Genomic DNA, 14,078 nt, shown 5'->3' on the forward strand with positions numbered 1-14,078 from the left:
TATAAAGATGGGCACATAGCATCTCAAACTATCCAAGGATTGGATAAAAATGTGGTTAGTGTGTTTATTTTGCAATTCAAACTATTCTTTGGCTGCTGAAGCTTATTTGTTGTTATGGTATACAGGTGTCAAAGAAAAATTGAGGTCAAAAGATAAAGTTGGGTCAGAGACTAAGAGACAAGAATTTGAATCAAAGTTGCAAACACAACTTCCTATAGGTATGAAAAATCAAAAAAAGGATCTCCTTAATACCTTTTTGGTTTCTCCTAAACGACAATGTGATCAGCAATAAATACAATGGGGAGATTTTCTTTTGTCTTCTGCTTCACAGATTTTTCTCTAGAGAAATAAATACCCCGGTTGTCTTGCAAGTGTCTCCTTTTGGGTTTTAGCAGAGATTTCAGCAAAGTCACACAAGAGACGCATATTTTTCCAAGTAGTGTCTTTACATTTTTTTTCATTGTGCACTCAGTAATATATGGTGAAATGCATTTATAGTTAAAACACCATGCTTCTGAGTAACGCTATTAGTTGCTCTAATTTATTTTGCTGTGCTCGAGGTTGATCCGGCTTGCAGGATCCTTAATGCTGAGGAGCCGAGCGACTGGACCAGGTTAAAGGGATGTCCACGTAACACCTGGCTGCAGCAGATAAATGGTCATTTCCAGAGGGTGGAAATGGACCACGTGTCTGCCTGGGGGGTTGCCAACTGTATCCCAAGCTGTTTCGTCGTGTGGTGGGTGCAGCAACGAGCTGTACCAGTGCTTGCTCCCCAACCTGACTTGACCTGCTCCAATTAAATCCTACTCATTCTGGAAGATAAGGTAGGCAATATGACATTAGATTTCAAGCCCTGAGGTTATGTGTTTAAATCCCACTGCTGACACCATTTAACTATGAGCAAGCCACTTCACCTGCCTGTACTCCAATTAGAAAACCAAAAGAAATGTAACCAATTATATTTCAAATGTTGTAAATCCCTTGGGTAAAGGCATCAGTCCAATAACAAGTCAAAAATATCCAGTCTTGAAGACATTTAAACAAGAGCAGAAAGAGAGCTCACAAAATATAAATAACATACTTTTCAAACCAAATTCTTAATTTTGACTCCTTTTACCTCAGGTTTTGTATCTCATGTTGCCTTTTTGTGATAAAGTTGATTCTTAAATGAAACATAAATAAGAATCTCTTTTAAGTCTTATGCGCCATCAAACATTAATCATTGAGCAGTAACATTTTTCTATGGGTTTACACTAAGGCCTAACTGTTATATAAGTTAGCTACACTGGAAATATAAGCTTTTATAAGAGTATAAGAGTTTTATCCAATTGAGAAATAATGTATCAAATGATGACACTATATTTATACCTGCAGAAACCGTGATATAATTGACGCGCTGAGAGCAGTCACTGACCTTTCACCGTGTTGCGTAAACAAAGAAAGAAACTGACAAAATAAAAATGTTTTAAATTTACATCATGGAAGCATCTTGCCTGAAGAAGGGGCCTGAGTTGCCTCAAATGCTTGCATTTTGTAATCTTTTTAGTTAGCCAATAAAAGGTGTCATTTTCCTTGACTTCTCATTGCATCATGAAATTAATAAACAAACTCCAAAAAACAAATTCCCTATGATAAAAAAGATAGATAGATAGATAGATAGATAGATAGATAGATAGATAGATAGATAGATAGATAGATAGATAGATAGATAGATAGATAGATAGATACTTTATTAATCCCAATGGGAAATTCACATTCTTCAGCAGCAGCATACTGATACAATAAATAATATTAAATTAAAGAATGATAATAATGCAGGTGAAAAACAGACAATAACTATGTATAATGTTAAATGTTAATGTTTATCCCCCCGGATGGAATTAAAGAGTCGCATAGTTTGGGGGAGGAACAAAACAAGGTAATTACTGCAATTGGGTCTTTGATTTCTGCTAAACATTTTAAACTTGACAATAGTACAGTTTGACTGGTTACGACTTTAGCTTCTGTTTTGACCTTGCTGACATTAATGTGAAATTTCACATTTCAGCATCATTCACTATAGTCTAACAGTCATGGATTAAATACCTCTCATGGAGTCGATGGACCACATGAGATGATCCTATGTATATCACGTTCTTTTTTTTTAATTCGTCAGTTTTACATGATTCACTTTTTCATAGGGAGTACTGCCAAATAGCACAATATAATAATCATAATCCTGTTCTTTCTTCTGCCTTAAAATTCAGGCTATAATTCTCTCTTAATGACATAATTAATTACTTTTTTGCACAGATTCCAGAATGATTGCTGAACTCGATGTGCCAACAGGAACGCCATAGGTTAAATCGTTGAAATGCAATTGATAGGCAAAAGCTGGCCCATGTCGATATAAAAGGGCTCAATTGTAAATCCACACAGACATGGTCACCACAAAAGATAAATGTCATTTAGGAACTGTGCCAGAGACTCAAGAATTGTGAGCACTCCTCCTGTCCCAGCATGTACCCCTGCCATAGCATTACGAGACATCAACTGCAAATTCTTTGCAGTTGTAACAAATACAATAAATGCCCCAAGGTGAATGTCGTCAATACCATGTAAATTTAACATTCAGTGGGTTAATAGGAAGTCATGTGCTCAAAAATATTACATACAGCTGTAATTAGAATTTCAACGGTTGGTACAGTATAATTCCTATAGACAGCAGCAATTTGAAATAAATTTTAAAAAGCTATGTTGAGCTGATGGGAAAGCCAAATGTAAAATGTAATTTGGAAGGAAAAGAAGATTAAATAGTGAAGGTGGGGATAGTGATATTGCCTTCTTAAATGTTCTAAAGGTTACTTTCATGGAGAAGGCTTACAAATTCTATCTCCTCAAACAAGTAATTATGTTGGCTGCCTCATTATTGAAAATTGTCTTCTATTCCAAATAGCTCCACAGAGCCTGGAGTACTGCTTCGGATTCCTTAATCCATTAACCTCTATCTAGGCGACAAAGCATGTCTTTACGAAATGATGCAGTGCCCTTTTCCTTCAGTGATCTGGCATAACGTAGGTTACTAAGAGGTATGAGCAATAAAAAAAGACATTTATGTTTGAGGAAAATATTGTTTCTTTATTTCAGATGATTGTCTATTTAGCTGATGTAACACAATTCTCAGAAGCATGCACAAAAAAAAATCTGTACCATAATTACTCCTTTTAAAACAGCTTTATATATTGAAATGGCTCACTGTGCATAACCTCTCAAAGCTACTTTGAACATGAGAAATGTTGTAGGGGAGTTGCGGTGTCACGTATTCCTTGAGAATGGCAATCTCCTTAGGAATCACCCTAAAAGGGCCGGGATAACCTCAGGAACATGGAATACTCTAAAGGAAGCAAGCCCAATTTCTTTCAGTCACACCTTGGTCAAACCCTAAAACAGTTGGCACTACCCAGGATGATGATGTTTTTCAATACAATCAACTAAAACCCTAATACTCTAAACCGCTACTTTACTGTATATAACATGAAAGTAACTAGCATAGGACTTGAGTAAAATCCTTGGTGTGCTGTGCCTTAGAATACTTATCTATCCATCCAAAGATGCCCAGACATCCCTTTTCCCCACCACCTCCTTCAGCTTCACCCAGGGGATACTGAGGTGTTTCCAGGCCAGCTGGGAGGTATAATCTCTCCAGTGTGTCTTAGGTTTATCTCAGTATCTCCTCACATTTGGACAGACATGAAACACTTCTGCAGGGAGGGATCCAGGAAGCTTCCTAATCAGATGACCGAACCACCTCAACTGGCTACTTTTGAAGAGGAGGAGCAACATCTCTACTTTGAACTTCTTCCTAATGTTTGTGATCCTCACCCTGTCTAAAGCGGAGTCCAGACACCATGCAAAGGATGCTCATTTCTGCTTTCATCCATGATCTGTTTCTTTCAGTCACAACCAGAAGCTCGTGACCATATGTGAAGGTAGGAACATAGACTGACTGGTAAACAGAGAGCTTTGCCTTTCAACTCAGCTCTCTCTTCATCAAGACTGACCAATACATCACCCTCATAACTGCAGATGCTGCTCCGATCCACCTGTTGGTCTCTTGCTCCCATCTTCTCTCACTCATGAACAAGACCCCAAGATGCTTAAACTCCTCTTTTCAAGGTACCATCTCCTTCCCAACTTGATGAGAGCACTCCACCCTTTTTTGGTATCTTAGAATAAGCAATATTAATTATTCTGCTATAAAGAAATCTAGTTACAGTTATGGAGCCTACTATTTGTTATAAGGCATTGTGCAGTGCCTAACAGGGGAAGATGGCCAGCCAAACTTTGACTTTACTCATTTCATACCATCCAAGTATACACTTGTTTTTATCATTATAAATTTGCTATTATTTGTGTTTCTTTTTTGCCAGTGAGTTATTAAGTTATTAATTTATACTTTTCTTTTGGTTTACATTTTGCATATGACCATCACCTTACTAATATATCAACTCCAGATCTGGGGCCTCATGCATAACGGCATACGTAGAATTCACACTAAAACATGGTGTACGGACAAAAGTGGAAATGTGCGTACGCACAGAAAAATTCAGATGCACAAAACCGTCCGTACACCAACTTCCACACACTTCCACTACGTAAATCCCAGTCAGCGTGAAAAGTAACACTCGTGCACGTGCCTGCTGCCCCACCCCAACTCCTCACAGAATTTTGCAAATTTTAATATGCAAATCAATATAAATAGCCCCTTAAGTTTAGTGTTGTGTAAAAAGGCGAGTCATTGCCTACCATCTGAGTGTCATATAGAAGAGTATTAGGGCACAGAGAAAAGAAAAAAATAGGGACACAGTTAAAAAAAGGTCAAAATGTCCACTTCAATCACATAGTTTATTTGGTCATTAAAGTGGAACATTGTAAACTTAATCTTAAAATCGTTTAATTTTCTAGTTTCTCAAATCCCATTTTAATTAAAATAGCACATTAAATGCTTTGTATTCTATGTGTTCTTCTATGTACTCTATGTGTGTGAATCACTCCGGGCTTCTTATGTTCCGACTGGACACAGAATACATTACATTCATGATATTACAGTTCTCTGAACAATTTAAATACTAAAATGTATACTTGATATCATGTTCATGTGAAATGAAATAAAGCATGTATTACACAACGGGGCACGGTGGAGCAGTGGTAGTGATAAGCTGGCTCCCCGTTCAGAGATTGTCCCTGCATCCTGCAAGATGCTTGCTGCGCCATGCACAACCCTCGATTAAATAATTTATTGCAGCAGTACTGTCTCTTTCAAACGTACTAGCCTCCAATTACTGTCCCTCCTTTTCTTTCTCCAAGTAACCATTTGCCACACCATAAGTTCTTTAAATGTAAAACCACATCTAAGCTTAGAACGCCAATTCTTCAAAACTTTTATGGAGCACTGTAATATCTTCGTAGTACATTTAATTATTCCATCCATCTATCCATCTAGGGTTGTGCCATTCCCAGTAAACATACAGACATAAAGAATCCCTGAACGGGACGTCAGCTCATTGCTACCGCAGTGAAGTTAAAAAATTATCTGTACAATGTAATATACATACTTTACTGAATTTCATCTTAAAAATGATATCAAGAACTCCAAGAAGATAGCGCTTGGAAATCTAAATCAATTTAGAAGTCAGTCGTCATCATCTGTAAATATGGGCTCTCTTCTATTGAATTGAATTGAATTTCTTTATTGTTATTGTATGGTACAATGAGATTCAATATGGAAATCCTCCATAAACTTATTTTCCTATAAAACAACAACAATAATAATAAGATAAAAAAAATTAAACATATACAATATGTAAGCATAAGTGGCTGAGGTTGTGCAATATTACAACTGTAGTGCAAGTTTAAAGTGAGGTGATTGTACTTATAAGTACAAACAGTTCTACCAGGAGAACATGATGGACTGATTTAGTGTGTTTAGAGCTCTGAAGCGTTTGCCGTATGGAGGTGTTCAAATAGACTGTGCACATGGCTGAGGCAGCATGTGTTAGATGCTGTATCCCAATAATCCTCTTTCCAATTAGCTGCTATACAGCTGTGATTCCACACTCAGATGCAGTGGGTTAAAATACTATGAGTGGTGCACCAAGATTATCAACGCTAAAAGCAGCCATAGTATTTGGAATAGTTTGGCAATTCCATGCACCGTTATATTGTTACAGGTTGATTACAATCAGATACCTTAAACTAAGATATGCGGTTATTTTCAGTGTATTTGATAAAGCCACGTCAGGGATGTGAATCTAAAAATTAAAGAGAAACCACACAGGAACAGTAGCACTGCTTTAACGCTGGGTGCTACCAGTTTGCAAAACCAAGCCGAAAACTTGTGTACGCACAGGTTAAGGCTGGTGCGAGAATGTGCATGGCTTTACACTAAGTTTAGTTTTTATACATTGCGATGTGAGCATGGAAACGGCTATTCGCAACATTTTTGTGAGTACACACCGTTTATACATGAAGCCCCTGGCATCTTCCAGCTGTCATCCGCTGGTACATCTGCACACTTTATGTGACATCAGGTGGCACAATCTTATACAAGGACTGAGGATACATGGTTACTGAACTTTGAATAAAAAGACTAATAAATATTTGCCTAAAGAGTTAAAGAGTTAGGCTTGTGAGTTGACATTGGTATTATGTGCTCCTTAAAAATCAGATGCCAGTTGATATTTAATAATTACATGTTTCATTTACGTTTGAATTTTGGAGCATTATCTCTTCTACTCTGAATTAAAAATCTTCAGATTAACTTCAAATTAACTCTCAGTTTTGTTAAAACAGATTAATACATCCACAATACACAGGATGAGGAAAAGCTCCCAACAAGATACATTTGTCACATGTGCCAGGGGCAAAACATCAAAGAAAGGAAGAACTGGCATTAGCTAGGTAATATGATAATTCTTTACATTTATATAGCACTTTTCTCACTACTCAAAGCACTCTCCAAACAGGGAGGACCCGGGAAGCGAACCCACAATCTCCTTACTGCAAAGCAGCAGCACTATCACTGTGCATGTCATACTATGCAAGATATTTATTTACAATAAAGTACCTACATCCAGTGTTTTATGTTTAAACTTTAACATGATTGATATAGCCTTGGACCAAGCTAATAACCACTGAAAGCCCTAATATACAGTAATATCGTGCATGTGAGGCACTTGCCTACATGAGCTAACACCAGGAACAGGGGGACTCCAACTCCCACCTAACGAGAATGAAGCTGCTTTTATTAACCATAAGCAGTGACATTTCATAAACGCACAAGTCATCTGTGATACCAAGATGAGACTCACAATACCCAGGACTGCTGCGGAATAATGCCGCATAAAAAGGCAACTCCAATTACATTTGCAGATCGAAATCATAGAGCATAGATGTGCTTTTTTCCCTCCTCTCATTCCATGAACACTCTGCCAGTGACTGCTTCGTCTCCAGAGATCGGACATTTTTTAATTTTATTTTAGGCATGGTGCGGCTGGAGCACACAGCATTTATAGCAGAAGTAACATTTAATGTATTTGCGCTTGTTGCTGACACCTGTGTTTTTGAGATATCTCTAAATGTTCATTTGGCTTGCCATATGCCTCTAATTTAGAGAGGAGAACTTCTGTCTCGCACTACTGGATGTGTCATGTAAGAGGCTGCTCTATTAGTCAATGGTGGTCTGCAGCATCATGATTGCATATGTATGAGGCTGATTAGCATGGTCCATATATGGTTGTTTCTGGGTTTAACGAACACATATTTACAAGATGATTGTGATTTATAAAGGACAAATTGCATAGAAATATGTGTATGCCTGATTTTATAAATAAGATATTTTTTTACACGTGTTTTTACATAAATGTTGTAAATGAGGCAACTGGATTGGAATTGGAGACCCTTGAGGGACATAACACTCACATATTACTTGTTTTTTTTTTTTTTTACATCAGCAAATTCAATGTCTTAAAGCAAATTCCGAGTAAGAACATAATGTCTTGTCCATTCTGTGTGTGTGAGTATGGTGTTTACCCATCAGGCACCTAGCCTATGCTTATGTCTCTCTGAAAAAACAGAATAAACATATACATTATGATACACAAAAGAAAAACTCACATGAGTGACACAGTATGCCTTGGTTGCTTGCTGAATTGTTTGGATTGCTAATCCTTATTAGATGAACAGCACAGCTATGAAGGGTTGCACCTCCGTATGAATTTTTCATTATTTACAAACTGACCAATAGTAGACCTAGTCTATTAAATTTCACTCTTCTAAGACAAAACAGAAAATGGTAACTCTTTCATCCTAACCAGAAGCAAAAGCAATATTTAATGGCATCAATACTTGTCTAATGGTTTTTAAAACCAAATTCCTGGAATGAATAATTTACTGTTTGCTGTTACTTTATAGTCACTGATAACACAACACATCTCAGATATCTCATATATCAACAAGAACTAACATCTGTATTAGATCAGATTAGATTAGATTAGATTAGATTAGATTAGATTAGATTAGGTTAGATTAGATTAGATTAGATTAGATTAGATTAGATTAGATACCATAAACTTTACTAATCCCAAGGGGTAATTTAGATGCATATAGCAATAGAAACATAAATAACAGGATACAGACTCACAGGATAAAGAATACAGCCAATATTTCAATTGATGAATGAATGAATGAATGAATACATTTAATGAATACATTAGGTGGAAGCATTGAATTGCCTGATAGCAGTGGCCAGAAAAGACCCCCAGAGGTGATTCCATGGTGGAATGAGCCTGTGGCTAAAAGTGCTCCATGCAGAGGATTTTTCATGATGGCATCCAATTTTGCTACCATCCGCTTTTCAACACCAGATTCTAGTGTGTCCAGGGTTCGCTCTCTGATGGAGCAGGCTTTTCTAATAAGTTTGTTCAGGCTCTCTGTTTCTTCTGAGCTCAGATTGCATTCCCAGGAGACTGCAACATAGAGCACTACACTGGCTACTATGGACTGGTAGAACATTCCCAGCAGCTGACTGCACACATCAAAAGACCTGAGTCTCCTTAGGAAGTACAAAAATGTCTCCATCTGTGCTTATAGTCTCCTGCAGGTACACAGTAGAGTTCATCCTCACTGGCCACATAATGTGACTGTAAAGCACTGCAGAGGGTGATGAAGGTGGCACAGATCTAACACATGATGTCTTAGAGAGGCAAACAGTATTATTAATGATACCAGCCATCCTAAACAGTTTGCTGTTTATGGTCATTGTCACCTTTACCACCAGACTAAGGGACAGTTTTTTATCTACAGGTCAGAAATCTTCTTCACAGCCTCCCATACTGACAACGGCATTAGTGTACAATGTGATTTTTGCTGGCACCCTGCCCAGGATTGGTTCCTGCCTTGTGCCCTGTGTTGGCTGGGATTGGCTCCAGCAGACCCCCGTGACCCTGTGTTTGGATTCAGCGGGTTGGAAAATGGATGGATGGATAGTCAGATATTGCATCTAATGTATGGTGTTGTATTTATTTTCTGTTCTGTATTCATTCTGTATTTGTATTGCATTAGTGTCACTAGTCTATGGAAGACATGCAAGTAAGAATCTCATTGTACTTGGTATGAACACAAAACTTCAGTCACAATTTAATGGCACACCACCTTTCACAGACTAAAAAATTGTTTTGTCTTCCACCTTTTTAAATTTTTTGATAATAAATAATAAATTTTATTTATATTGCACTTTATATTTTAGCAATCCCAAAGTGCTACAGAGTAAAAATAGAATAATAAAATAAAAAAAATAAAAAAAAAAAAGAACAGAAGAGTCTATAAAATACTTTAACAAAATGATGTTGCTGTTGTCACACATGCACGAATAGGGGGCAGCCAACAAGCCAGACACAGTGTGAATACAACAACCAGAGGGATCTGACGTTTAGCGATAATGCCCCTCTCTCTTATCCTTCAGGAAAACAAACGATTAGAAGACTTACCTTCCAAAACTCCATTCAAAATCCATCCAAGAAACAGTCCTCTTCCGTTAGATGATCTCACTTCCGCCTCCAATCCATCTTATCACCTCCGGCACACCATTTCAACATCACTATCAATTATTATTGTCATTTCCTGTCCGTCACATAAAAAAATCCCCTGTATCATGCAAACAATTGTCTCATGGAAGTCTTTGTTAAGTTTCAAGACAACTATCCTCAAGACCTAAAGTATATGTGATTGGGTCCCAAACCTTTATGTGTTTCTCTGGTATTATTCTGTCTTCACACTGTGAATAATCTTGTTTATTTAGCAGATGCCTTTATCCAAAGCAGCATACAAAGCAAGTTATAATACATACAAGAATGAAGGTGCAAACATCAAAGTAAATAGAACAAGTTAAAAAAGTGAGTACAAGGGAGCAAAATTACTACACAATTATACCTACAACTAGACTAAAGACAAACCTCAGTATCCTAAACTGTTTGTCAGTACAACAGAAACTATCTTGTAAGAGAGAAGTTAAGCAGATCCAAAAAAGTTTGGGTAAAGGTGCGTTCTCAAAAGACACCTAAACACTAGAAATGTTGTTTGAAACATTGTGAATTTGTTAACTGTGCTTCATTGAATAAGTCTGATTGACATCCATCCATCTAAAGTCCAGTTCACGGTTACAGGGCCAGAAATTGTTTCAGCAAGATCAGGTACAAAGAAAGAACCAGCCCTGAATGGGACACCAGTCCATCACCGAGCTCTTTGTATGCTTTTAATATGTTTTTTTTTTTTTTTTTTTAAATTGAACTTTGTAAAAATCCAAATTTCCCCCCTTGGGACAAATCAACTGCTATTATATAGAGTACTGTGTCATGGTTAGTTGTTACAAGCCTCTTGGAGAGCTTGCCGTAGTTCTGCTGCAGACTTTTGCCATCTTACTTGTAATCCGAGACTGGCTTGATGACGATGAGATCAGGGCCATACCGTCTTTATCAGGATTCCCTGCAACAGTTTGTTAGTTTTTTATGACAGTTAGTTAGTCTGTTATGATGGCCTTGCATTTAGGGTCATTGTTATGCTGCAGAATAAAGAAGGAGCCAGTCAGATGCTTCCCTGATTGTACTGCATGCTTATTCTTCTCAGCAGCGAAGGGTCACTAATTTTGAACTAATTGCCACATTTTTTAGCAGAAATGCGATTCCAAACCTTCAGGGAACTTCCACAGTGCTTCACTGCTTGCTGATATTCATCCATGAGCTGTTCTCCAGACTTTCAGCCGACTGCCTTCTGTTAGACTGAAAAAACTGTAATTTTGACTTATTAGTCCATAGCATCTACTGCCATTTATCTGCACTCCAGCCCTTGTGTTTTAATGCATAGGTGAGTCATTTGCCTCAGAGGAAAGGCTTTTTGCCATTCTTTTCCATGAAGACCACTCCTCATAAGATTTATCTGGACTGTAGATGGGAGTACCAGGGTCCCAGCAGTGTTTGCTGGACATTTTTTGATTTTGTGGGGAAGTAAGCTTGATGTACAACATGTTTGCTTCACTCAGTTGTTATGGCTGCCCACTGTGTTTCTGATCCTCACTCCTAACCATTTGTTTGTGCTACTGCAGAAGAGTCTGGACAGCACATCTGCAAACACCTGTCTGCTTGGAAGCGGACTCAGGATGACCACTTTGTCTCTTATCGCTATGTTTACTTTTGCCATTGCTTAAACACCCCACATCTACTGCAATCTCACCACATTAGTACGGTGGTCCCTTGTCCAGTTTTATTCCCTCTACACAGCTGTTTCTGTTTACATTTATCACTTTGGTTGAACGTTCACATTATGCCATTAGTGATTAGCACAGGCATGCTGGAACAGAAAGTGGCCTTCACCAAACTGTTACTACAAAATGGCTTTGTATGCTATAGCATTAACAGTACCAAGATGCAAGACGTCTAGCATAGCCCTAAAGAATAGCCCCAGAACATTATCCCTCCTCTTCCTCCTCCTCCAATAAGCAATATGCAGTCTGGAAGGTAGCATTCTCCTGGCATCCACCAAACCCAGATTCTCAGTCATACCCATTTGTTTTTGCTTCTGCAGAAAAGCCTGAACAGCACATCTGGAAACACCTGTCTGCTTGGGAGCTACCTTCATGATGCAGGATGACCATCTTGTGTCTTATCACTATGTTTTACTTTAGCCTCATTACAATACAATACAATACAATACAATACAATACAATACAATACAATTTATTTCTGTACAGCCCAAAATCACACAAGATGTGCCGCAATGGGCTTTAACAGGCCCTGCCTCTTGACAGCCCCCAGCCTTGACTCTCTAAGAAGACAAAGAAAAACTCCCAAAGAAAGAAAACCTTGTAGGGAAAAAATGGAAGAAACCTTGGGAAAGGCAGTTCAAAGAGAGACCCCTTTCCAGGTAGGTTGGGCGTGCAGTGGGTGTCAAAAAGAAGGGGGTCAATACAATACAATACAATACACAGAATATAACAAATCCTCAATACACTATGACAATAAAAATTTTACAAGTACAGACCAGAATTTAACAGTAGATATCACATAATATGATTTGGATTTGTTTAGAGTCCTGGAGACCTCAGCCATCAAACTGCCTCCCCCATTTGGCCAGTGCTGGGCCAGCCAATCCGATGAAAGGACCTCTCTACCCCACGATTCCCGCGATCCTCCATCAGGGATGACTTTACCTTAGGCAGGCAAAACAACTTGGCAGGTGGGCCGTGGCACCAAGTGCCACATTTGAGTACCGAGAAGAGAAACAGAATAGGTGAGGTTTAGTAACAAATTATAACTATCATGTTACTTATGTTTTAGTGCTAATGACTAATAACAGAGATGCAGTCTGTACAGTTAATCAGCAGCTCTAATCAGGGTGTGCTAAACTGAAGTAGTGAGTCTTCAGCCGGGATTTAAAAGCTGAGACCGAAGGGGCATCTCTTATAGTAGCAGGCAGACCATTCCACAGTTTAGGGGCCATGTAACTAAAAGTTCGACCTCCTACTGTTCTTTTATTAATCCTTGGAATCATAAGCAGACCGGCATCTTGAGATCTTAATGTGAACTCTGGTTTGTAAGTCATGATAAGTTCAGACAAGTAAGCCGGACCTTGGCTATTTAATAAAGTTAAAATGAGGATTTTGAAATCTGCCCTAAACTTAACCGGGAGCCAGTGTAAGGATTTAAGAACTGGAGTTATGTGTTCGTATTTTCTTGTTCTTGTAATAATTCTTGCAGCAGCATTTTGAATTAACTGAATTAACTGCAGCCTGTATAAAGAAGTTTGAACATCCAGTGAACACTGCATTGCAGTAGTCAGTCCTACTAGAAATAAATGCATGCATTAATTTCTCAGAATCCTGTTTATTTAGAAAGCGCCTTCATTTCCCAACATTTTTAAGATGGAACAAACATGATTTGGACAACTTTGTAATATGCGCTTTAAATGACATGCTAGAGTCAAAGATAATTCCTAGATTGCGGGCTGATTCAGTAAAATTAATGGTGATTCCAACTGAGTTAAATGATGACAAAGTATTGTTGTGATCAGTGTCATTCCTTCCAACAATTAACATCTACAACATTAACATCATTAGTCTCGTGGCCCGTGCCCAATTTTATTTCCTCTACACAGCCGTTTCTCTTTTGGTTGAACCTTGACGTTATGTCATCAGTCACTAGCACCTTAATCAAGCACTGGGCAGTATCCCTACAAAGATCTTGCATTTTAAAGTGAAAAGTGCTCTATTATTATATTAATTTGTTTCATTAAGGACATTCCAACATCTTACTGTATTGCTTTACTTTTTGCTAAAGGAATGTTTGGAACTCTATGCTCTTTTCTATTGACCGTCCATCTAAGGTAAATATTCTTATGAACTCCCTGAAGTGCCTAAGAGCTTTGAACAGCACTGAATATTTTACTCAATTTTCTTGCACTCCAAATAAAATGAACACCTCCCACCCTTTTATCCAAACATTTTATTAATATATCTGTTCTTGGATCTCCCACATCATATACCCAACAGG

This window comes from Erpetoichthys calabaricus, chromosome 8 (genome assembly GCF_900747795.2).
Source record: "Erpetoichthys calabaricus chromosome 8, fErpCal1.3, whole genome shotgun sequence".
Classification (NCBI taxonomy): domain Eukaryota; kingdom Metazoa; phylum Chordata; class Cladistia; order Polypteriformes; family Polypteridae; genus Erpetoichthys; species Erpetoichthys calabaricus.